Genomic DNA, 27,761 nt, shown 5'->3' with positions numbered 1-27,761 from the left:
CAACTACAATCATAATAGTTTATACTAACCAAAATATGTATAAGTATGTTAACAAGCAAAATCATATACTTTACAAAGTTTAATACAATAACCTTCTTCAATTTTAAATCATTTGTTATCCTGATTTATATGATTTAAATATCAATGAATTTAAAATTCTCTTTTTCAAAAATAGGTTTCATACTTAACACTAAACTAAAAAAAACTAGTTTAAAATACTATCTCAAGTATTATAGCTGATAGTTTATTTTAGTGATTATTGGGAAAAATATATCATCAATTAAGAACATTATCGTTTTTATATCCAAGAATCACCCTATTAGCAAAAAAATAAGATTAATACAAAGAACACAAGAATATAACATGGAAACTCCAAATACGAAAAAAAAAAACCATGATCGTAGAGAATAATCATTATGTGCAAATTTGTATAATACACAGAAAACACTCTCAACCCTTTGACCCCAAGTACACCCATACTCTCCAAAGCAAGAATTTAACTACACTCACACTCTCCAAAACAAGAATTTAACTACACCTCACAACACCCTACTACAAGAGTATAATAAAAGTCAAACACTAGCTCAAAGTGTTTTTGACTTAGGGTAAAGAACATCATGGACTTAGAAACCATTATATAGTCAATAACACCCACCACCTAGGTTATCTTAGGCGATGTAAGACTTCTCAAGACGTGTTATTTTCATTAGTCCAACGATGATCGATTCAAATGAAGTACAATAAGGGTGAAGAATCCTAGATGTGAGGATTTCTTATATCAAAAGTCGTCTTGACAGGAGTTTAGGCAAGTGTATCATGTTGTGGTATAATGATGATATAAGGTCACAATTGAGGTACTCGTTGTTGGGAATGTTTCTGCTCGTTGGGAAGTTTACCAATGTGGAAAGGACTCATTCTTGAGAGGGAAATTGTTGGGCAGTCAAGTGTGAGTCTAAGTCTCACATTAGATAGAGATGAGAAAGTTGAGCATCAAATAAGAAGGAAGACCCACAAATTCATTGTCTTAATTTGGTTTGAAAGTGGAGTCAATCTCTTCATAGGTTGAGCTCAGATCTCATTGTTGTTGAATCTCCTCGACGAATTCCTCTCGCAAAAAATCCATCCATCCATCCATTTGTTTTCCAATATAATGTTTGAGTGTCATTCCGTTCAAAGGTGAGAGAACTTATATGATCTCTTCTTCACTCAAGTTGTGGAATCGTATTTGAGCAGCAAGACCCGAAGCTTAAGTAACTTCAAGCATTTAAACGGTGTATATTTTGGAAAGAGAGAATCGATATGATCTTTCTCTCACTTGAATGTCCAAATAGTCACTTAGACAACTAAATATTTCTAAAGGAGAGAGAATTTATATGTTGACTCTTATTCAAATCATAAACTAAAGCTTGGACATATACAAAGAAACGATCACTTAAGCAACTAATTTAACACTTCAACAATGATGCTCTAAATATCACTTAAACAATACTCAAGTGTCCCAAATAAAAATTTTAATTAAACAAAAATTTAGACGATCTATTACTTTTTTTTTTTAGATTTCCGATCAACAGTTTATTCATAACAAAACCTATTTTTAGATTAATTAATTTTCTATCCCCAAATCACACCAGTAAAACAATCAAGGCTAATAATACATTTCAGATTAGCCCATAATAATCCTCACATTCCAATAATTCATTCAACAATCAACAATATGCCTACCTATATAAGTTCAAATATTCATAACCTGTACAAATCAAACTTTTAAATTCTTCAACTTAACAAAGTTTCAAATATTCTAATTAATTCTAGTAGCATTCAAAGACATCTAAGTCATTCACTAGTATCTAATCTTGGGTTTGCATTTCACAACAGTTGCAATTATGAACTTTAATTAACTCTCATTATCTCAAAATATTGCATTTCTTAATAATGATTACTTCGAAAGTAAAAAACATTTATAAAATTTATATATCTTAAAGAGTTTGATCTAGAAACCAAAAACTTCATTATATACTATTAATTGATATTCATCTTTATTGATCAGATCTCACATAGAGTACAATTAATCCAACAAAATAAATTATAAAAAAAATAATAACTTTTATAAACTATATACGTAAAAATAATATTCACCTATAAGACATAATTAGAAGCTTGGTTTTCTTCTTTTATAAAAACTAAACTATTATATTTCTTAAACTAATACTTTTTGTATGAAATACAATATATTTAATTAGGAATAACATTTTTAATATAGATGGCAAATGAAATACATAATTTTTTTTCTAGAAGAGTGTAACTTGAAATTTTGTTGTGAAATTTTTTTTTTTGCAAAATATTTTGTATAAAACACTTTTCGCAATAAATTTTATAGGAATAATTATTCACGAAAGAATTACCTAAAAAATTTACAAAAAAAATTTTATGTAATATGAGAATTTCTAGTAGTGGGAGACTAAAGAAATTAACACTAATGAAAATATGTCTTATTAATATTAAAATTAATTTTAAAAACCATGTAATTTGAAACAAATTTAATATTACTAACTAAACAGACTATTTTTGAATTATAGTGAATTAATGAATTAATTCTTATGAAAACCATTAGAAAAATATGTACTAACAATATAAAATTAAAAAATAAGTTTTTCTTATGAGTAATATTTGAATTTAAAATGATAATCATTGAAAAGTAAAATTATAAAAAATTGTAAATACTAAAAAGATGAATTTCCTCTTTTCATATAATAGTATAGATGAATTTAAACAAGTTTTATTTAATGTTTATTTTTCAACATACTTGTTGTAGGAATAAATTTTAAAATACATATATCGCCGTTGAATGCATAACAATATCTTTGTATAAATTGTATAATTACTATTGCATCACCAATAAAGTCAGGTGGCAGGACTAGATATAATTAATGTTTCTGATCTCAAACCAAGTATCCAGGGAAGAGATATCTGTACATTCTAAATTTCCTTTGTAACAGAATCACATTCACATGTAGCCCAATCCTACAAGGAAACACCAAAATAGTAAAATGGAATGTGATTCTTTTAGCATGTTTTACTGAACTTGTGACAACCTAATATTACTAGTTATTAGTTAATGTTTAAATATTTATTGTTTTTTTTTTTCATTCAAAATATCATAAATATTGTCAACTTAAGACATTAAATATATATATATATATATATATATATATATATATATATATGTATATATATATGTGTGTGTGTGTGTATCTTAATGTCTTATACATATTGACAGATTATTTTTCTTTTACAAAACATCTAAAAACTTATGTACTTTTCTCTTTATCATTACATCTTAATTATAAGTAACAAAATATACATACTTTCTAAATTCAAACATATGTACATTGTAATTTATCTTTTTGATCAAATCATTTTTCCTCTTTTATTACCTCTGTTTTTTTTTTCTTTTCCTATGTTACAGTTTTGAATAATACTGCATTTATTTACTCTAGTAAGTTATGGCTAACACTGTACAGTGATAATTTAGAAAGATGAAACCCTGTATGGATAAAAATTAATTTTGACTGAGATAGAGAAAATCCAATTGCAGACGTTTCATTAACTTCTTTCACAGTAGTGAAACAGATAGGTACAGTGCATCAATATCTGTTCCACCAACAACACTTAGTCAACAACTGAGTTATTCAAGAAAAGAAAGAGAACTAATGTTCTGTGTAGCACAGAAGGGAGAAAAAGATGGAGTTAAAGAAAAAAAAAGTAACAGTGAAAGTAAATATTATTTCATTAAAAAATATATTTTATTCATTCTTAGACGCGTCTAAAGGTAATTCTTTATTGATATCTTACAATCTATTATTTATAACTATATTATTGCTGTAATAAGTCCTATTTTTATTTTTCTAATTAACTTTTTTTCTTATAATCATTTTCATAATTTTTAAAATATTTATATCCTTTAAGAACATCCCATACCACAAATTATCACTATTTATCATATAACTATTATTATTATTATACTATTTTTGTTCTTTTATAATAAAAAAGTACAGAATGTCTTTCCTTTTCACTAATTATAAAAATATGACTATTACTTTCAGTTAGAAAAAGTTGTACGCATACGTATTTTATAATGAAATTGTTTTAAGTTAATAAAAAAATTGTCTAACTAAAAATCACATAGTTATACAAAATTGTACATGATAATATATTGAATTAATTATCTTATGCAGAAACATTTTTTTTTTTTAGAAAAAATGCATAATGCCTTATATTCAACTCTCTCTCCCCTCTATGTTCGTCCTTCTCTCATCCCTTTTGAATTTCCCCTTATGCAATCTGATAGAAACCTATAATTGGATCCACCAGAAATAATGAAATATAAATCTTTAAAATTAAAAGTATTATTACGGTTAATTTTGATAGATAAATGTTAGAAAAATAACAGATGAAAGAAGTTCATAGATTCTCACAAAAACATATGAATGTAAGATGAATTAACCTTGGACTGTGTTATTTATAACACATGTTTTAATAAGAGAAGTGTAAAATTGACTGTGGGTTTCACATGAGGAAAAGCCTGCAACTTAACTAACCTAATCACTGGTATTTAGAATATCATAGGAAGAGAGAGAGAGAGGGGTAGGGACCCTCCAAAACTGAAGTAGGTGGCAGTTAGTTTTTCTTCGAATTCTTCTTCTATTGGGGTCCTAAACAAAGGTCTCATTATTCTGTCACTACTTTTTTTATTATTACGACTAAGAACTCAATCACTATGCATGGAAGCTTGAAAAGGATGATCCAGATGTGTAGGGTGAGGCTATAGTACTGGTTTATGCCATTAATGGTAAGTTGCATATTCATTCATGTGAACAAGATTTGGGAGATTTTCTTTGGCTTTTCCATGATGCATGAAATCATGTCTCTGTAGTCGACACCCCTTGCATTGGGAACCTGCGATAATAACATCTTCCACTACTTACAACATTTTCACTGCTAATTTTCTTCAGAAATTTCTTTACCAATAAAGTGTTACTTTCTATATGTTTTTTCTAAACTCTATCAATGATCGTTAATGTTTCGTTAACCACTATTTTTTTCATGGTTTCTCTTTCATGCACTAGTTTTTATTTCAATCTCTTTACCGATCACATATGTAAGATATCAGAAAACTTATGTACGGTAATGTGGGTAAAGTTCTTCTTATTTTTTATTTAGGTTTGGAGTTTCATCTTATAAATTTATATTTTACTAAATGTATTATATATTATTAAAATAAAATTCTAAATTTAATTGAAGCATGTCACATATTGTATCTATAATATAATATATAATTTTTATCTTACATTAAACTTAATAGTTTCTGAATAAAAGAAAACAAAATATGGATAAGATCTATCTTTAATACACATTATTTAATAGTGTTTTACTTTTCCAACAATTGAGATAAAACAATTATTATTAAATGTATTATTGAAATTTAAAATATTTTATAAAATATTATTTTAAAATAATATTTAAGCCGAATTCACATGTTTAAAATTAATGCAAGTTATCTACAAAATGAAAAAATTTTCATTTTTACTTTGTCAATAATTGAGTCAAACAATATTTATAAAAAAATTAAATATTTTATAAAGCATTATTTAAAATAGTATTTAATGCCGAATTCACATGTTTATAACAATGCAATTTACCTTTAAGTGATTTAATTTACAATTTCATTGCAACTTGATCCGACAGAGTTGGCAACTCGACAGGTTAGTAGATAGGTTTTTGCATGTTAACCTGCAATTCATCACTTCTAAAAACATATGTTGGCTCTGTAACATATTAGACATATATTACTTAATTAAATAATTTATAATTTAAAATAAAGTCAATTAATGATAAAATTTTCAAAGTTGCAAGAAATTCAAAACTGTATTAAACGTGCTTAAAATCAAAATCCAAAATTCAACTTAATTATTACAAGTTCCAAAGTCTAAAACCAGAATTAACACAATTACATGATAAAAGAAATAGTTTTCTTTAAATTCATCCCATAGCTAGCCCTCTCTCTAGTCCTATGTGTCAACAACATCACTTGCAATATCATTTGCTTATGTGTGGCAAGTCACACGATCATCGCTAAATACAAACATAAAGGGTGAGCTTAATGAAAGTGAACACACATAATAAATCATATCATAAACCCTCACCAACAACATTCTAACTTAATCAAATACCCCTTCTTAGAACCTTTCTCTTCATGCATTAGGAAACATGGTCTCCTACCCTATCCATCCATATTTTACACAAGTTGACTATGGCCTTAAGGATATCACATGCTTCCACGAACCTTTCGCTTGTGGTCCAACCTCTACGAACCTCCTGCTCGTAGTCCAACACGAAGGGAACCATCCCATTACGAACCTCCCGCTCGTAATAATCAAGTGGAGCCATCCAATACGAATCTCCCGCTCGTATTCTCACACAAGATTCCATCATCACGGACCTCTCGCCCGAGATTATCATGCACTCAAACTCCATTATGAACCTCCCGCTCGTAAAGTGATGCAAGCATATACCAGACTCAAGGCTGCCTCAATTAGACGTGCAAAAACACTCTAAACCACAACATGTTGTTGGAATATCGCTTGGCGCTACCTAAGTGTCGCCTGGTGACGTCCCACTGTAGAACGCCTGGCAGTTTCTTCAGTGCTGTTAGGCGCCATCTCATTGGATTTGCACCCAGGCCACCTAATTCAGCAACCCGCCTGGTAGTTCAGCTAGTTCCGCTGGGCACTAACTCTCGGGTTTTGCTCTCGCCTGGCGGTATAGAAGTGTCGTCTGGCGTTAACCCCTCACAAGCCTCCCTGTGCCTAACTATCGCTTAGTGGTTTCCCCGTGCCGCCAAGCACTATACCAGTAATGCTAATTTATGGTTTTAGGTTCCTTAAATAGTGTCCAAGGCACCCCTTTACACTAGATATGCATCCAGAATATCAAGTACATGTTCCTATAACTCAATATGATTCAATGGTACTACCACACATCACGTAATATATATTCACCAAATTTATCTCATGTCAATACTTGAATTGCACAAAAAATCAACCATGCACATAGTGGGCTCAAAACTAGAAACTAACATTGTATCCCAAAATCAGGCCAAGCCACACACGTACCTCTAACATCCCCTGTAGTAGTTATTTTATTTCCATACCCCGTACCACCTCAAATTTAACACCATCACAGATTCATATTTCATGCCTCAGTTATATTCACACATGCATTCAACATAGAACTCATTTTAAAACATGAATTCTTCAAATCAGGAATCAATAATACTCATAAGGTACTCCAAAACAGAAAACCATAGTTTATACAATTCATTTACAGAATAACTCAACCCACGTATAAACCCATCTCACTTTCTCACTTCTAAAACCTCTTCTATGTGTATCAACACTCCTATACTCACTCATTTCCCATATAATAACAAATCGTTCAATTTATATCCCTAAGATCCCTCATTCAACAGGAAACATTCATTAAAACCTATCTCACGCTAAGCACAACAAAACGCAACCAACTGTTGTGCACCGAGTGTCGCCTGCTGGTGCGTCCCTACCGTCAGGCGGTGCATCAGAACTTATGGCAGAATCCATAATTCCTCCCTTACGAGAAATCCCAAAATCCTGACCTGCGACCCATTCATCCAATTGCACCAAAACCCATTAATTCAAATTTTCCATCATTCATACCCATCCAATTACACAAACAATTGCAAAATTACAATAATCATAACATGGCAATCATGCTTTTGATTCATCATAATTTCTGAAGTTACCCTCATGTTCTTGCAATCATCAAGTCATTCAGATATCATCACAACAATGATTATTCATGCAATTTATAAACGCACACATTCAATGAGATTATATAAATTCTAAGAAAACCGCAACGTGCCATTGGAATCAACAAAATTGCAGAACTAGACAACCCAGTTCACGTCGCCTGGCAGTTCATAACTGCTGCTAGGCAGTTCATAGCCAAGCCCAGAAAATAGGTAAAGAATACATGTGTCACCAGAGGGCCTTCATTGCCGCCAGGCAGTTTTTGGGAAGAAACCTAGAAACGTGAAAATCATAAACATTTTCAAGTGGAAGAAGGTTCACACATTCAGATACTTATACAAAAACACAAAAAATTTATTACCTAAACAAAGAGTGCAACTCCCATTACCTAGAATCCTTGTTCCAAAAGCTTTTCTTCAGAGTTCTTCTTATAGGAAATTAGCCTAGCTTCAATACCCTTCCCAGCCCATTCTGAATTCTCCCTTAATGTTGGCACAAGCAAGCTTGAAGCAAAGAATTGATAAAGTCATGTGCATGAAGATCATAGGTGTTTGATGAAGATTGATGTAGATCCACTTGAAGATTATGTTTTAGTGTGTTAAATCTTAAAATAATATGTTAAATGTAATGTTTTGGTGTTATATCATGTTGGTAGGCTATATGACATAGGTTAGATGTCTTGTGTGCCTTAGTGTGTCTCTTTTAATATGTTAAAATGAGTTTTAACAGGTTAAAAGGCTTGTTGTATAAAGTTTCTGGTATGAATGCATTCAGTCAGTTGAATTATTTTTCAATCGACTGATTTTACTTAAGTCAAGACTATATAAGCTGTGTTTACGAGAGCAGAGATGCGAATCTAAGTTTTTGAGCATGAAACTTTGTCATTCTTCTCTGGAAAACTCTCTCTCTCTCTCTGCAACACACAGCTGCAACTCGTGGTTTGAAGATCTTGGTTGATCTTGGAGGCATTTTAGCTTGTGAGTAGGGACAACCACCATCAAGTTTGGATGTTCTTGTGCCTCTGGTTGGTTTGCCTGATGTGATTTCAGATCTTTAAGTGTGATTCTTGCAGGGTGTGTGTCTAGATTTTTGTGTGAGACAAAAATCTTGTGTGTTTCTTGGTTCAAAAGTGTAATCTTGGTGTGTGATTTGTAAAACTTTTGAATATAGTGAAAACCAGGCTCAAGTTGTCCTGGTAAACTAGATGTAGCTCTGTGATTGAGTGAACCAGTATAAAAACAATTGTGCAATTCTCTCTCCTTCATCTCACTCACTTTGAATCTCTTTAAAAACTCAAGAAAACCAAGCAATTTGTTCTTTGGTTTGATTTAATGCGTTCTTGTATAATATGAGGTTGTATACTTGTTAAAAATATTGATTGGAACAAGTCTTGTATGTAAAAGATTGTTGTTTGAGCTAAATCTGCGAATTTTGCATTATGCATAAATCTCCAGTATTTTAGCCGACTGATTTGTCTTTTTAATCGACTATTTCATAGTTCAAGAATAAATTAGTCTGTTGTTTTATGTTTTAATCGATTGAAAGTGTACTGGTCTGCTGCATTTACATCCTAACTTTCCAGTCTATTTGATTCAATTGAAAAGAGGTTTAAGCTTTCGAAAAAGTTTTATAAAGTCAATTAACCCCCCCTTCTCTGCTTAAATCACCATTTCAAAACTAACACTTAATGGTGCTTTAGTTTGGTGAATAAAGTTTTATTGAAATGAATATTTTGGCAAGTGATTTTGATGAAAATTACTTGTGAAAATTCTTATATAAATAGGATGGTCTAAGAGTTTCTTTTGAAAGTCTTGAAAATTTTAAATTACACATAACTTCTGGAAAGAGGTATTATACACCCAATGGTAGGGCGGGTTCAATTTTGTAACCCGTTTTTTAGTGTCGGGCTTACTCGACTTAACTCAAATTTAACGAAATAAAAGTAGAACAGGCCTAAACGGATGAGACTTATCTGTTTTCACATCCCAATCTTTAAAATGATATGATTTTGTATTTTACCTTTTCAATTGAGGTAAAAGAATTATTATTGAATGTGTTATTCAAATTTAAAATAATTTATAAAATATTATTTAAAATAGTGCTTAATGTAAAATTCACATGATCACTTATATATATATATATATATATATATATATATATATATATATAATAAAATAAAAATTTATTTGTCAAATCTTAATTTTAATTACTTTTATTTGTTAAAATTCTGAATATTTTATTTAGATAAGTAGTTTTCATTTTTTAAAGCATTTTAATGATCAAGAAAAATGAAAATATCGAATATAAAACTTATTAATAGGATGTTAATAAAAATAAAGTTTACTTAATCTTCTCATTCCTGCTTTGGTTAAAAAGTTTTAAGTTGGTACCACTTAACTTTTTTGTTTTAATTGCATTCCAATTTTTGAAAGAATGTTTTGATTAAAACAAGACAATGAACACTTAACACTTGCACTACCACGTGACATTGTTCTGACATGTGATATTGATAGTCTCACATGTATTATCAAGGATTTGACATGTAACAACAACAAAATTTTACAAAAATAAAAAATGAAAAAAATACGTATTGACACACGACATGTCTTTAATATCGTTAGTATTATTTTAAAATGACTTAGTTGAGATGTTTTTTTAAAAATATTGGGACATAGTTAAAACAAAAATGTTAATCGGATAATATCAACTTGAAACTTTTCAAACAAAGTGGGAATAGGGAGTAATTAAGCTTAAAAATAATAATTTCTATTTAACATCCATTAAAGATAGAGTTTCACCAATATTAATATAGAGAACTTTAAAAAACATTAATCAAAAAATAATCTTGGTCTACTTTGACGAATAAATGATCCTATAAAAGTCTCATTAGTGTTTGTAAAAAAACCTTAACTAGTATTAAGTCAAATACGTACTAATGTTGATTCAAAAATCTTTATCCATAATGATCAAGAAACAACCGTAGTAAAAAAATTCTCCAACTTTCATCAATTCAAAATGATCTTAGTTTTTCTTTTTCTTATCAGCAAAGAATTAATTAATTAATATAATAGAGCACTTGTGAAATATTCTAACTCTTTAAAAAATAATAACCCTATACATAAGAGATACAAAAAGACTAACATCATAAGCCTTACAGTACAATACTTTTTTTCTATATTTATAAAACAAAAAATTAATATACAAGAGACTTATTAGATAAATGATTAAACTAATATTTCACTATTAAAAGAGACAAGAGAGTTTATCTTCTTCTTTATTTTTAAAAAAAATGGAAGAGAATAGTTTATAGATGAGAGCAAAAATTATAGATCTTTTTTTCTTCAGAAACAAAAGAAAATAGGTGAGAATGGGAGATGAGAACAATTTGTGAGAAACTCAAGACATATAATAGAACCATAATTAAAATCCGGTTAATAAAAAAACATACAGTACAATACTTTTTCTTCTATGTTCATAAAATAAAAAATTAATATAAAAGAGGCCTATTAAATAAATTATTAAACTAATATTTCACTATCAATTGAGACGAAAGAATTACCTTCTTTTCTTCCTCAAAAATGGAAGAGAACAAAGGAGAAATAAGAGCAAAAATAGTAGATTTTTTTTTCTCTTCAAGAAAAAAAAATAAAAAAAAATAGGTAAGAATGAGATATGAGAACAATTTGTAAAAAAACTCAAGCCATAATGAAAAAAAAATAATAACAAAGATATTCATAAATCTTTTTATTTTTTATTATGTTTAATTTTATATTTTATTATTTATTAACATTAATTATTATGTTTATAAAAGAAATAAAATATTTGATTTAATTATATTAATTTGGAATATATTTTTTAATATCTATAATAAAATATTTGATTTCATCATCATTAATTTGTAATATATCTTCTAATATCTATATCTATAATATAAAAAAATTCAAAATACTAATAATGTAAAAAAAAAATCAAAATTTTACAAACCTCCGCCACTGTTTGGATATGAAATGTTTAAAGAGTAATTCTTTTTTATAAAGAGTTTTAAAAATTTTATGAGAAAAAACATGTTATTTGAATAAAAAACAATTAAATTCTAGACATTTAAGAAAATACTTTAATTATTCCAACTAAAATAATTTCAAGTTTTATCTAAAATGTAAGTATTTGAAATTTTTCTTTTCTATTTTCTCTTTTTAGTTCTGTGTCAATCAAGTGATCTAAACTTCTATTGGGAAGTAATAATCTTGATTCATATCATGACATTGTCAACTCAATACAATTTTTCTACTAATATTAGTGGAGTTTATTTTATAATAAAGTATACCGTGGTTATTTTTGTTGTTGTTACTGCTAATGTTATTTTTTTTAACCGATGTAAGAAAGTATTATCTAACAACTTACATGGTTTTTTTTTTCTAATATTAAATATGATTTTTTTTTCCATTACTATCGTTAGGATTGTTTTCAATTGATGTAAGTCACGTCTGTTTTTTCAACCTACACCGATTAGGATTTAAGTTAGGGTTATTTATTTACCAATATTAATAAGGATGTTTTGCAACATTAGAAAGATTATTTTTTAGTTAATGGCAACTAATTTTTATATTTTTTAATTGACACTAGTGATACTATTTTTTGACAAAATTTAAACTAGGGTTATTTATTAAGATACGTTCTAGTTGGTAGTATTAATTTGTTTCTCTTCCGTGCATTTATCAGTTTTCACACATCAGCTTTAATAGTTATGTTATTATTCTTTTTCCCTTTTTCTTCTTCCTTCCTCAATCTTCATAATTCCGTCTCGTGCCCGGCCAACATGACAACCGAGGTGGTGAAATTCATCATTATATAATCTTAGTTAAAATATTTTACAGACCGTCGTATTTGTTTGAAAATTTTAAATGAGTTCTTCGTCTCAATTAAATTTTTATTTTTGGAAATATGATGCAATTTTTTTTATTTCTGTTAATAATGTACTAAAGATGTTAAATTATGTGTTATGTATCAACTTATGATGTTTTTTAATTATTTTTTCAATTTTTTATTTTTTTTAAATATCCTCAATTGTCAAGTGGGAGTATTTGTCAAGTGATAGAGGCAGTGTGACCAGTGGCAGAACTAGACCGAAAATTGTAGGGGTGCCAAATTATATTTGTTATATATAATTTTTTTTAATTAAAAAATAATAATTTTTTTACATCATTTTTTTATTCAAAATAAGCATTCATGACAATAGAATCTAAACAATATAACAATAATATATATGAAAGAGTAACATAAAGTTTATCATCAACAATAATATAAAAAAAACAACAAAAGTTACCTTTATTCATAGTGCTCCTTTACGCTCTTTCAATGACTTAAAATCTTCAATAATTGAATCAGAGCTGAAGCTAGTTGCAATATCTCTTTCAATATAGATTATCATAGTGCTTGCTAAAAATTCAGCCTCCATCTTATTTCTTAACTTGTTCTTGATTATTTTCATTGCAGAAAAAGATCTTTCAGTTGTAGCTGTAGAAACTGGAAGAGTCATGATAAGACGAAGTAATCTATCTATCAAGTAGTAAACTTCAGACTTTTTTGTTGTTGCCAAACATGTACATAACTCTTGCATTGTTGATAAATTCTTCAAATTTGAATCTTGACGAGCATCAATAATGAAATGTTGAAGTTGAAAATTCAAATTAATCTTCTCTTGCTCATTGAAATCCATGGGATAATATTTTTCCACAAGAGTGCAAATTTTATCAATATTAAAAGCTTTATAAGCATCCTTAGGATCCAAAGCAGAGCTTAGAATTAATAACTCCATTGCTTGGTCATTAAATCTACTATTTAACTCTTGTAATTGCTTATCAATGGTAACAAAGAATATTTCAACTTTGAAATAATGCTCCACTGTAATATGATCCTTTTGGTGACAAGAGCGTCCTTGCCTTGCTACATAAGAAGCCCCAAAATTAGGCACCTCAATATCATGTTTTTCACAAAAAGAAGTCACATTTTTTAATAACTTATCCCAACCATTTTCTCTCAAGTTTTGAATAAGTCATTTTGTAGAACAAACTAGACGCATAACATTAACTATATCCTGAGATTGTTGTTGTAATGTTTGACAAAGAACATCTGTTATCCCCATAATTTCTCTCATCAAATACAAGATCAGTATAAACTCAAATGAGGTCAAGCTTTTGTAAGCATTATCAGCATCACCACGTTGTGAATAAGTAGATCCATCAACAGTAATTTTTTCTAGAACTAAACAAGTTGCATCATACATATTGATCAAGCTACAAATAGAAGAGAAATGGGAGCTCCAACGGGTATCCCCAGCTCATTTTAAAGTACCAATTTGATTTGCCCCTTTACCCTTTTCAAGCTCATCAATTTCTAACAAATATACAATTTCATCTAACTTGGCAGCCTGTAACTCATCATGACGTTTACTAGAAGAGCAAACAATATTGACAATGAAAGTCAATTTTGAAAAGAATTGGTGAATTGGAATAACTTCTCTTGATGCAGCAACCAAGGCAAGTTGTAACCGATGAGCAAAACAATGAACATAATATGCATAAGGACAATCAGTAAAAAATAATGCTTGTAATCCATTCCATTCTCCTCTCATATTGCTAGCACCATCATACCCTTGACCACGGATATTAGAAACATTAAGATTATGTCGAGATAGTACAACACACAATTCATTCTTCAAAGTTATTGCTGCAGTGTCTTTAACATGCACAATATCAAAAAATCACTCTTGAATAAAACCATTTTTATCAACAAATCTCAAAACAAGAGCCATTTGCTCTTTTTTTGATTCATCACGAGCTTCATCGACAACTATACAAAACTTGGAATCCCCAATTTCCTCACGAATATGATTTTTCACTTTACTAGAAAGAATATTCAATAACTCCTTTTGAATTTTGGGTGAAGTATATTTGGAATTGAATGGAGCATTTTCCAACACAACTTTTGCAACTTCATCATTGTATGATGCTATGAGTTTTATCATCTCAAGAAAATTACCTTGGTTCCTCGATTCAGTACTTTCATCATGACCTCTAAAAGCACAAGCTTGAAGTGATAAAAAACGAACTGTGTCGATTGAAGTCTTGAGACGTAACCGATTCTTCATAATTTGATCTGAGCTTTGCACTTCCAAAACATTCCTAATGTGACAATTTTGATTTAACAAGTCTTGACAAGCAGACACTGCAATATTGTGTGGTGAACAAGGATCCTTCCCAATGTGTTTAAGGAAAGCACAATTTTTTCCATTATTAACTTTCCTCCAATTTTTAAAACCTATAAAATAACATTCAAAAAGTTAAAACATGTTGATGACAATAAACTTATTGCCAATTAGAATTCAATGAAAATAAACTCAATTACCTGTAACAATGAAAACATCTGAGCCAGGTTGTCCGCTTGGTTTTTTACTAAAAAGATAGCATGGTAAGCAATATGCAGCATCTTTTAATGGCGAATACTCTAACCATGAAGGAAATAAGCTAAACCATGTGTACTGAAATCTTCTTGGATGATCATCTTTACCAGAAAATGGATAATTTTCTAGACGCATTTGATATGGACCCCATTTTAGATAAGCCCTTCGTACCTCATCAATTTGATTTGGTGGGTATTGCCAAATTTGAAGACGCTTTCCCCGATCACATTCTAAAGTATTTTCAAATTCATTATGTGTAACTTTAGGAACCTTAGAGAGTTGTTTTTCATTTTCTTCAATATTTGGATTCTCATGAAGTTTCTCAATTTTAGATGATGTAGATGCATTTTTTTCATCTTCATCACAAGCCTTCCTCTTGAAAAAAGAATCAATTCTTTTACTCTTTATCATAATTTTTCTAATATAAATTTTTCACCTCTCACCTATTTACAAAAAGATAAAATTATGAATACCCCAAATTAAATCTTAAAAGCAAGACTCAATATTTTAAGAAAACTAATAACTTCTAAATGATTAGCTTCCCTTACCTTAGAGTAGATTCCTAATCTTGTTCTTCCCTTACACAACTTCAAAGCTTAAAATAGCTCTATCTACACAAAGAAGAGTTTGATCAACAATTAAAGCATGATTTTATGATCTCTAACAGATAGATATATGCCTAGAGCGTAGAAAAGCCACATACAAGAGGAAAACATATTGCTTCAAAAATAAAAAAGAAAAGATGAACTTACTCAAAAGAAGAAATTGTTCGGTTCAAAATATTCCTTAACTCTTCAATTTTGCCGTAGTGCAATTTGATTTTGAAAATAATAAGGAATTGATGGTGAAAATTGAGATGGAAATAAAAGGGGAGAAAGAGATGGAGGCACGGAAGAGAGAAACCAAATAGAAAAGTATAAAAAATTATAATAGAGAACAAAACGTGATTTTTAAATTTTAAAACAGATTTTTTAAACTAAATTAAGGTAATAATATATAAATAAAATAATAATATATAAATAAAGTAATAATATATAAATAAAGTAGTAATATATAAATATATTTTTTTTAAATATATAGAAAATAAAATAAAATAAAAATTAATTAATATAAATAGAGTAATAATTTTTAAATATTATTTTTTATATATATAGAAAAAAAAATGAAAACAAAAACGGTGGGGGGAGCCGTGGCTCCCCCTGTCCCTTAATACTTCCGCCCCTGAGTATGACATGGCAATGCCAATGTCACGTGTCACTCTTTCAAAAAGTGTTTTGTGAAAAATCTAAATTTAGTTTCTATATTTGTTATTATGATTCAATTCAATTCCAATTTTTATTTTAGATGGAGCAATTTCATTCTTCTCCAAATTTACACCAAATTAAATTTTTATATAAATGTTATATCGATATTTTTATTAAATATTTTTAACAAGATTAAATTTATTTAAATTTAGATTTTAGATTGAACTTTATTTAAATTTTATTTTAAAATTTTAAATATATTTGTGTTGATATTTTATTATATCAAATTTTAATATTGTTTTTTATTTGACTTTATATTTCAAATAATTGTATATAAATTTATATTTTAAATATTTTTATACATTATAATATTGTTAAAAATATGAATAAAAATATCATTATAACATTTATATAAAAGTTAAACTTGGTCTCAATTTTGGGATTAATTTTAAAAAAAAATGAACCGAATTGAATCAAAATAATAAATACAAGGACTAAATTGAGATTTTTTAAATTGAGCAATAGTGGCATGTGGCACTACCATTGTCCCCTCATAGTGCCTCTGCCATATGGCAGGACCCTTAGTTGACACGAGACAATTGTTTTAATTTAAAAAGTTTTAAAATTTTTAAAAAAGTTGAAAAAAAAAGTGGAAAAAAGAAAACGAACTAACACGTGGCACATGAGTTAACGTCATTAGTACAGTACTAACGGATAAGACCAAATTGCATCACATTTTTAAAAATAGAAACCCATTTAACCTAAAATATGAAGACCAACCGAGTATTTTAACCTAAAATCTTTTAGGTATGAGATAACAGTAACCTTTGGTTGTCATATCCTATTTAAGTTTGTCAAAATTTTCACGTAAAGCTTTTCTTCAGCAGAAGACTTTCCAAGACCATAAGGTGGTTCATTATACAAATGATTTTCTTCTGAACACCATGAATATTTTCTCCTTAAAACATTAACAACATCTCATATCAGAAGAGGACAGATCGGTATCGTTGATAGAGAGCATATCGACTTAAAGAGTAAGAAGACAAGTGGACACATGTGTTTCCAAGTACATATGAGTGTTGGACTAAAAAATCTCAGATTATCTCTACTAACTTACATTTAAAAATCTATATTTTCAAGTTAAAGATTGAATGTGAATTTTTAAAACAAAACTAGTTCTACCCACCTTTTATGAAAAGAAGCTCAATACAATACAAATTTTGAATTATTGTTAGATTTACATTTAGAGTCTTTCAACGAAGAGTTCAAGAATGATTTATATCTAAAACTTTCACATTTTACAACAATTATCATCTTTGTATCTTAAAAGAGATTTTTCGAGTTTATCTCCCATTTGAAGATCCAAGGCCCAATATTTATTTTGCAACATCAATTCCTATGTCAAAAACTTTTTGGTTTAGCCTATTTGGAGGCACATGTAACCAATTTATCTCACTCTCCTATGTTTATGTGTAAATAATGATAATTGGATTTTATTGCACCTGTTGTTTAAACTCGAAATTATTTTATTTATTTTTTATTTAATTTATGGTCTTATTTATGCCTTCAAAATCATGGCTTTTATGTAATTACTAGTAGTTTTGTAATGAGGATGTAAAACAATTGTTCTTGTATGGAACCAAATTGTCCTGTAAGGTTTAGTGTGTCTTCACACCATTGTCCGAGATGCTCTGCACAGTCCTTAAAATAATCGACAAGCTTGGGTACTTGCAAATACTTTGACGCTTAAGTCAGTTAAAGTGATATAAGTAATCCATTTTAGTAAGAACGCACTTTCAAGATACCTTTTACCTTGAAATAAATCACCTTTATATACTTGTGATCCTTATTAATTACATTAACATATTTTAGGAAAGTTTAGATATGCTAATAAATTACCTGTTGTGAAAGGCAAACAGACCCCTTACCACCATGTCTATGTTGACATGATGATAAGAACCTTAGACCAACCTTAGCATCACTTGCACATAACTACTATGTTCCAGTCCAAACTAAGCTCGATATGTCGTTGCAATATAGCTGAGGTTAGCTCAATCTTGTACAATACACTAGCCTTCATGCTTGCTGTGAACATAGTGTAACGAGAGTCTTATATTGTTTGTGCCATAATCCGAGATAGCAAGTGTGTTCTTTTACCTAACATATTAGCCCGCAAGCATTGTTAGGGTTAAGGCTAGCGCCTTACAAAAGTGTTCAAGAGAAATGATGTTTTGCGACACACGATAAACTAAGGGTTAGAACATCGTATCTGTTGGACTAAGAAGATGTAACAGTACATAATCCTTGAGATAACTCCATGTTGATGCACCACTATGGCTATAAATAGGGGAGTGAAGACCAAAGGGCCTTTCTTGCTCGATAGCCGAGAGTACCTAATTAAGATAAAGTTGATAAAGTGATGAAGGATTATGTTATTTTCTTTTAAGATTGTTGAATATGGTGTGAGTTGATTAAGAAAGTTAAGTGAAATCCCCACTGGACATTAAGATAGCAAGCTATCTAGATATGAAGGTTCCTTTCACAAAGCTCAAGAGAAGAAGATGATGGATTTATTCAAACAAAAAGGAAATGGAAAGCACATAAACCATAGAAAACCAAGAACAATTAAAGGAAGAAGAAAACATAAAATGGAAAGGAAAGAAATGGTAAAAATGTGAGAAGCACGTCACTACAAGGCTAGGCTAGAAGTCATGACAACCTTGAAGATGAGTGGATGTGTGCCGCCACTTGCTATGCAAGATAAGGCTTAAAAGTATTCACTCCCAAGGGAGGAAACTCTCACAAATGGTTGAGACACAAGAGTGTTTTTACTTCAAAATGTTCAACCCTTTTACATGTCTAGGAGCATCCCTTATATAAAAGAGTTTAGGGGCCTCAAAGCAAATAAAAAAGATACCTAAGGATGTCTCTACAAAAACCTAACCCTAGCTTCTATAAACTAGGTCAAATAAGGTTACAAAAATGAGAGACAAAAGAGCCAACTATGGTGTGTGCAAGGCTAATTTCGTTCTAGCACAAAAGGAGACAAAGAATGTGTCTCATATGTCTCCAAAAAGTGGCCAAAATGTACTAAAAACAAAGGAGACCAAAGGTACATAGGTACACTTGTTTTATGCCTTTTACTTTATGTTTTATTGCTTTGCTATACTCTCTCCTCCACATCATTTATGCTCCCCAATCACCATGCGCCACCTAGCATTGCTCTCTTACTCCTAATTAACCTACAAAGCAAATAAACATCGATTAGCATGTTGGCTTAAGTCAAGTCAACTATAGTCAACAAGTCAAACCTAGTCAAAGGTCAACAAGTCAACTAAAGTTGATTCAACTAAGTCAACTTAGGGAATCAAAAATAACAAACACAAATGAAAGGGATGAAGGATTAGTGAACTTCCTTTCTAAACATGCTTAGTCTTCTTAAGCATGTGCCTCCATCCTTGGTTGGGGTTAATCCTTCATCATAAAGTGTGTATTAGGTATATCGTCATCTTCCTCCATCTCTTGAAATCTTGCTAATAAGTCTAGTGGTTTTAAGGGTGACGCCAGAATGCAAGGATCAAGTTCATCCTCTTCTAGGATTAGTGTTAGCATCCATACAGATAGTGAGGATGAAATATTGGTCTTGTTATGTTCGGGGTATGATTGGGTGGATCCTAGGGTAAAAGCTTACCTTTCTAGGTTTAGGTGGTCTTCATTTGTAACTACACTAGCAAAGAGTGTGGAAATGATATTGGAAATCGTAGATGATGATATTATAAGAATAAAATGGGTTGGTACGAGGGATAACGTTTGCTATGGCTGAGAGGATTACCCTCATGAATTCTTTTAGATGTATTTGGCCTTGGTTACAAAGTTGCATGTGTGCTTTCCATTCAACGGTTCACCATGGGGGTACTTAGAGTGTTGAACATGGCCCCTACACAATTATAACCTAATAGTTGGGTTTCTTTTCAAGCCTTTAGGCTATTGTGTTAAGTATTTCACATAAAGCCTTACCCTCAAGTTTTCATTCATTATTATAGCACATTCCCTCAAGACCTTATAATTTTGTTGTCATTAGTGGGGCAAAGTCACCAATGTATGTTGAGGTCATACACTCAATCATTCAAAATGTTTAAAATTGGTTTCTTCTCACTAGTGATAAAGCCAAGGTCTAAATACTTTTATTTCAATAATAACAAGCCCAAATTTCCCTTCTTTTGGACCTAGAACGATGTTGGGTACCATGATTCGTTGAAAATTTTCACGTACTTTTGTACTTGGAACAATTACCTAAGAAGTTTTCTTCAAGGAAAATTTTCAGGGTGTTTCTTTCTTCCCATCCCAAGATGACCTCTTTTGTGTGTATGCCTTACTTTTCTCGTCATGAAATATGTTGTTATCGCTTATTGATGCCATTTTTCCTTTTTAGACATCATGATAACACTGAGCCCTTCACAAAAGGAAGTATTATTAGAACTAAGGAAGGAAAGACTAGAAGAAGAGAAAGAAGAGAAGAAAAAAATGTTATTGCTATTTAAAAAGCTTTCATAGATTTCTAAGGTATTTTTTTTATCTTATCATACCCTTAACTTTACATTTTTTTCCTTTGTGCGATTTCATTCAACGATCTATCAAATTGTTTCCATTTGATCATTTTTTAATATTTTTATTTGTTGTTTATTTTTATCATGTAGAATACTGTTTTGATATTTTTTATATAATTATTTTTATTTTTAACTCATTATCATACGTGTAATTTTATCACTATAATTATATAAATAGATTTTATACACTATAATATAATAATTTAATATAATTGTAATGAATCTTTTTTATTACCATGCAATATATATTGAAGTTGAAAGGATGAAAGATCTATGTTAAATTTAAATTATTATTAGTTTAATTTATGTTCTTTGTGTGATTTTTAAGTAACTTGGTCACTATCAGTAGCTAATAAAGACTAATTTAGAGACCAACTTTTTTGGTAGCTAATGTTAGTGACCAATTCATAATAGAAAGGTTCATTACAATTAACAATTGCCAATAAAAAAATACATTTGGTCCTTATTTTCGTTAAATTATGTCAAATCTCCACGTGTTAACCAACAGTGTGTCACGTGTCAGAGTAAATGCTTTTTATATTCAATTTGACCCCTATATTCGTTATTTTTTTTTTCAATTTAAACCCATTTTTTTTAAATGGTGCAATTTTGTTCATCTCCAAATTTGGATCAATTTTATTTTTTATACAAAAGTTATAACTATGTTTTTATTACAATTCATATTTTTATTAAATATTTTTGGTTTAGGGTTACAATTAGTTTAAAATTAGAATCAATATTTTTTGAAAAAAATTAATATTCTTCCTCACATCCTTACAACTTTCGTTCCAATTTTAAAATAATAGTAACCTTAAACAAAAAATATTTAATACAAATGTGAATGTTAATAAAACTATCTTTATAATATTTATATAAAAACATAGTATTTATAGTTAAATGAATAATAAAACATAAAAATAATTACAATAAATAATAAACACTTTTTTAAGATATTTTTTATGTTTTCTCATTATCTTTTAAGTTTCTCACATATCTTTCACTCTCATATAAATTAGACACAAACCCAATCTTTTTGGACTCATTTCTCATATGTTTATCCCTAATTGAAAAAGTCGGATATTTTCCATACCTAGTCGGTGCAGGCCCTATCAATACAGAGATGGGTTCAAGCAATATCCACAAGGATAAATTTATTTGTCATCTCTATGTACTATATTTTCTCGTAATCGTTTTTTAATTGTGACTTGATTATCATAATTTTTTTTTAGTATCTACGCCTATATATTTTTTATTAAATTTTGATAAATTAATTTGTATTCTTAACCTTCTTTTAAATAGATATAGTGATGAAGAATAAAATTATAGATTCATTTTTTTAAAATGATAAAAGGATCCAATTGAAGCATGATAAGAATGATCCAATTGTTGAATTAGATGAACATTCTTAAGATTCAAAGAATTACAGCTGCAAATGAGAAGTTTCATATTAACTTTATAGAACATATATAAATTTTGAGTATATTATTTTGGACCCTTCAAAACTTATTGTCAAGATCCATTACAGGCTAGATTGACACGTGGACACTTTTTCAAAAATAAAATAAAAATAAAATTAAAAAATAAAAAATAAAAAATAGAAAATAAACTAAAAAAACTACGAAATGATGCGTAATCGTCATTGTTCATTACTGTTAATTATTTAAACAGAATTTCCAAAAAAGGATCAAATTGAACAAATTTGACAAAAATTGAGATTTAATTGAACAAAAAGAAAATATTAGGACTGAATTGACACAACTGACCAAAAATAGAGACCAACTATGTATTTTAACCTAATAAAAATTATTTTAGTTAACAATTTAAAGACCAAATATAATTTTTTGAAATTATTTTAGTTATCAATAATTTTTAGTTTATAAATTAATATCTAAATTGGTCATTATAATACCTAATTATTTTTTGTCACAAAATTTAATTATTATTTAAGATTTGTCTTATATTAATTATTATTTTTTTATATTTTTTCTTTTCTACAATTGACATGATGTTAAGAACTATTTTAGCAACTTGGAGAAGGAGCTTACCCCATTCAAAAATATTTTCAACTGAGAAATTTTAACAATTCGAAAACATTAAAATCTTCATTATTAAATTATTTATAATAATATTTTTTAATTATTTTATTTAGATTGAGTAATTAAAATATTTTATATTTTAATTTTTTAGATAAATTTATTTAATTTTTTAAAAATTTAATTTAATTTTTTAAACTTATATTTTAAAATTTAAAATTTAAAAAATATTAGTCAAATTTAAATATTTAAATAATATTGAAAAATTTAAATTTTTTTCATATGTATGGTTGTAATGTGTATAAAGAGGCAGTTACTAGTTGTATTGTGAAATTTTAATTTTATTTTTGTGAAATTTTAAATTTGTAAAATTTTAAATTCTATTATTTTAATTATTTAAAATATTTTTTAAAACTTTAAATTTTTTTTATTTTTTCATTCAAACAACTTATTTTTCTTAAAAAAAAATAAATTCGTTTGAATTCTCTCTTAAATTAAATTGTCCATCCAAAATACACATATATATTCCATAAAAATAATTATAGCAACAATTATATTAAAGAGAAATGAAATCCTAGTTTTGAAATTACTTTATTGGTTGTTAGCCCTAGATTGAATACCATTTTAGGAATTAATTGATATTTACTTACAAAACATCACTACAATAAAGTGAAAAATATAATTAATATTAATTGAGAAATAATACTAACCTGTAACGACGAAAAAGATAACATATGATGAGCAACATTAGTTTTTTTTTAGAAAATCTATGTTGATTTCAGTTTTAAAGTATTTTACATTTTCCGTTGAAATAATCATCCTTTACATCCAACATACTAAATGTAATTGTTAAACAAAAATTCAATCATTTTCTTCATTTAAAAAAATTGCAGAAAAGAAAAAAGAATTATATATTCCTTACTTATTAATATTAAATTTAAGCGTCAGAAAATCAACATTACTGAACCTTTTGACAGTGTAAGAGTTAGCAATGTGGAAATTATAACTAGTATAGGGAGATGATTTTTCTTTAATAATTGTTACTTGTTATGATTTTTCTTTAATAATTCTTATTTGCTTTATGCCTTTTTAAAAAAAAATATTTGGTTGGAGTGCATAAATATTTCTTATTTTATTCCTTTCTTTATAGGTTTCCAGACATTTTTGTAAGCAATCAACGGATATGACTTCGTTCGGATTATGTATATTATTGCTTAATAGTGAGGACCAAAAATTTCAATAAAGAAAAACAAATTATTTATTTGCTACAAAAACTCAAACCATATCACTTCCTTTAATCTGCAACCACCAACACTCATAATAAATAATCATATATGGACCTGACAGTTGTAAACGGATTCTTACTCATTTCTCAAAGTTGGAATCTGTCTCTTTTAGAATGCAGAATGTGCCCTAAAAGTAGAAAGAATTATTGATTAGGAAATCAATCATTTATATTGTGACCAGAGATATACATAATAATAAATTATGAAATTACGAGTACGAAATCAATTCTTATTTGCAACTTTATTTTATTAAATGAGACATGTTTACCAAATGAGTTTGTTTAACTAATTTATGATATTTTCTTCGTGTTATTTAAGTGACGTTGCTTATAGTTTGTACTATATAATTATTATTTATTTATTCTCTTATTACTTTATTCAAATTCTTAGGCATTATGACATTTAATATCACACTATTTAATTAATAAAATGTATCTATTTGTTTTCATCAGTATGTTATCTGCATATTATGATTTTAATTTTCAATAAAATGTTTATTTTTAAAAAGAAATTGTTAACTTTTTGTGAACCTAAAAAATAAGAAAAATAATAGACCTAAAATTGTAATTTTCTGCAAATACATGTTTGTTGATAAAATGAATATATTCATCAACTATTAATTTATTCAACACTTCTGATTAAATAATGTTTACTGCAGAAAAATAAACATAATTATGAGCTTTAATGAACTTATTAACTATAGAGGCCAAACATAATAATTTGTTTCTCATTTAACGCACCATAGTTAAAGGGAAGTTTGGAGAGACGGAAGATACTCTCACTGAATCCCTCAATATTTGAAGATAACAAAATGATCTTTGATTTGTTTATAGTGGAAGGTCATGAATATTTTCATACAAGATAGTTTATTTGAATGGGATATAAGTGATATGGTTTACCCATAGTTAGAAACCGTGATTAATATTATTAAAACAATTTAATGTAAAGGTAGTATTTTCTTTTTAATATAGTTTTCTTTCTAATATTAAAATTAATTACTTGAATATCTTTAATACTTTGTTTCACTACAAAAAAATATACTACCGATGATCAATATTCATCGGTAATACTTAAAATTTTTTGGTAAATAAAAATCGTTGAAGTGAAAAATTTGTCGGTAAAATCCTCATCAATAAATTTTATCAACAAAAAAAAAATATGTTGAAAAAATCTATTGGTAATTACTAATAAAAAAATTCATCAATAAAATTCATCGATAATAATCGACATAAAAATGTGTCAGTAAAATTCATTGGTAAATATGGTGATCTGGTTCATCTTCTTCCTTCTCCCTTTTTCTTCATTTTATCTTCTTCTTCTTCTTCTTCTCTCTTACGAGCCATAACCTTTCCCCACCAAAGACAACCACCTAAATCACACACTGTCACTATGAGCACTTGTTTGACCTTAACCATGTGCCACCTATGCAGATTGAAGTACCACCATCATGCCACCACCATTGCACCTCGATATCGTTCAACGGCATGACCCATCACCACCATACACCACGTTGAAAACCCATCTCCATTGCATCATATCGCGCTTCTCCCTCGCCATCAACCTCACCAAAGATTGCGCGTATCAAGAGCTATAGATCGAAGCTCCATCCATACGTGTAACAACACAAATCACACATTTGAACTCTAACTACTATGCACCAATCACACGAAACCCTATGGCCCCACCTTGATGTGCCTCTGACGTCTTCTTCTCATCCTCCTCCTCTTCTTCCTTCTCCCTCATTTAACACACTAACTTAATTTATAATATATTTCTCGCTAGATCTGAGAAGGAAATTTGTTGCTTTTTTTACCGACAAAATTTATTGACGGTAATTGAAATTTTAAAATTCATCAACAAATTTCATTTATAATTCTAATTTATCGATGAATTTATTTCCATTGGTAATTTCAATAATTTTTGTAGTGTTTGTTTTAAAAGATAAATTTGAGGACAAAGTGAAAGGATCACCAGTGCAGTAAGGGCTTTTGACCCCGGTTATTTTCGTCATTCTGCCTCGGCTTTAGACCCGAGGCATATTGGGGCGAGGCCAAAAGGGAGTGTCCTTTGGTCTCGGTTGCAAAGAGACCAGAGCCATAAAGAGACCTTTTTGTTTCGGGTCTGTGAGAACCGAAGCCATAGGTTAAAAATTTCGTAGAGCCTTTTCTGCAGGTCTGTACAGGTGCATTCCGCAGCAAGCAGTGGTTCATACGTCAACGCTACTCGAGAGGGGTTTTTTGTAGCGGCATATGACTCGCAATGGTGATTCTACAGCAGCAGCGACGAAGGTTTCCGATGGCGGTGTCGATGGTGTAGTCGCGCGCGAGTAGCAGGTGATGTTCCTTCAGCGGCGTGACTCGTGGTGGTCGGTAGAGGCGCGAGGCAGATCTGGTTCGCAAGACAGAGCAACAGTGGCGAGGTTGATGGCGTCGTAACAGAGGCTGTCTGCGTCTTCGCTCGTAGCAGTGTCGATCTATGACATTGAAGTATGGCTCTGGACGCGCAACAACAACCTAGTTTCGCGTCGTTATGGCACGCGATGGTCTGACGTCGCACTGGCTCCCGGTCTGGTTGCGTTTTGGGGGAGTTGCGCAGAGGAGAAAAAACCAGATCGCGATTGGGGTTTGCGCAGAGAAGATGAACAGTGCAGGGTTCGCGAATTTGGAGCCCTAAATAAGGTCTATGGCCTCGGTTCCATTAGTAACCGAGGCATAATGTCGTATAGGCCTCGGTCCTATTCCACCCGAGGCCAAAGCCTCTGCTGTCAGTGGCAATTTTGAAATTTTGGGAAACACTGACGAGTTATAGGCCTCGGTTGAGTGATAACTGAAGCATAGGCTTCGGTTGGATAGGGACCCGAGCCAAAAAAGTTTGAAAATTTTCAAAAATGCCACCGCGTCCTTATAGGCTTCAGTTCCGCAATAACCAAGGCCTATAAGGCGAGTTAAAAACGCGATTCTGCACTAGTGGATATATTTGAAGGAATAAAGATGGAAAAGTGATATTCTTTGTTTTAAAGGATAGAAAGGTAAAAGTAAAGAGATTTGAAAAAAAAATTGAGAAAATTTATGAATGATTTGATAGATATGATAAATAAAAGAAATTTTTAATAGATTAAAATTTAAAATTACAAATTTGTCCTTATGATAAAAATTAATGTAAAATAAAATAAATTTAGTTAAAATTAATTTAAAATAAAATGTGAATGATTAGTATTTAAATAAAAAAAATTAATTTGAAATAAAATGTAATTGGTTGAATATATTTTAATTAAATATTGAAATTAAA

At 29.3% G+C, this 27,761-nt stretch overlaps 1 pseudogene; it reads right to left on the bottom strand.

The window, feature by feature from the left end:
- Positions 1–13,173: 13,173 nt before the first annotated feature.
- Positions 13,174–27,761, bottom strand: part of LOC114175351 — a 28,047-nt pseudogene continuing 13,459 nt past the window's right edge.

This window comes from Vigna unguiculata, chromosome 3 (assembly GCF_004118075.2).
Source record: "Vigna unguiculata cultivar IT97K-499-35 chromosome 3, ASM411807v1, whole genome shotgun sequence".
NCBI lineage: Eukaryota > Viridiplantae > Streptophyta > Magnoliopsida > Fabales > Fabaceae > Vigna > Vigna unguiculata.
This window is presented reverse-complemented; position numbering and strand designations above follow the sequence as displayed.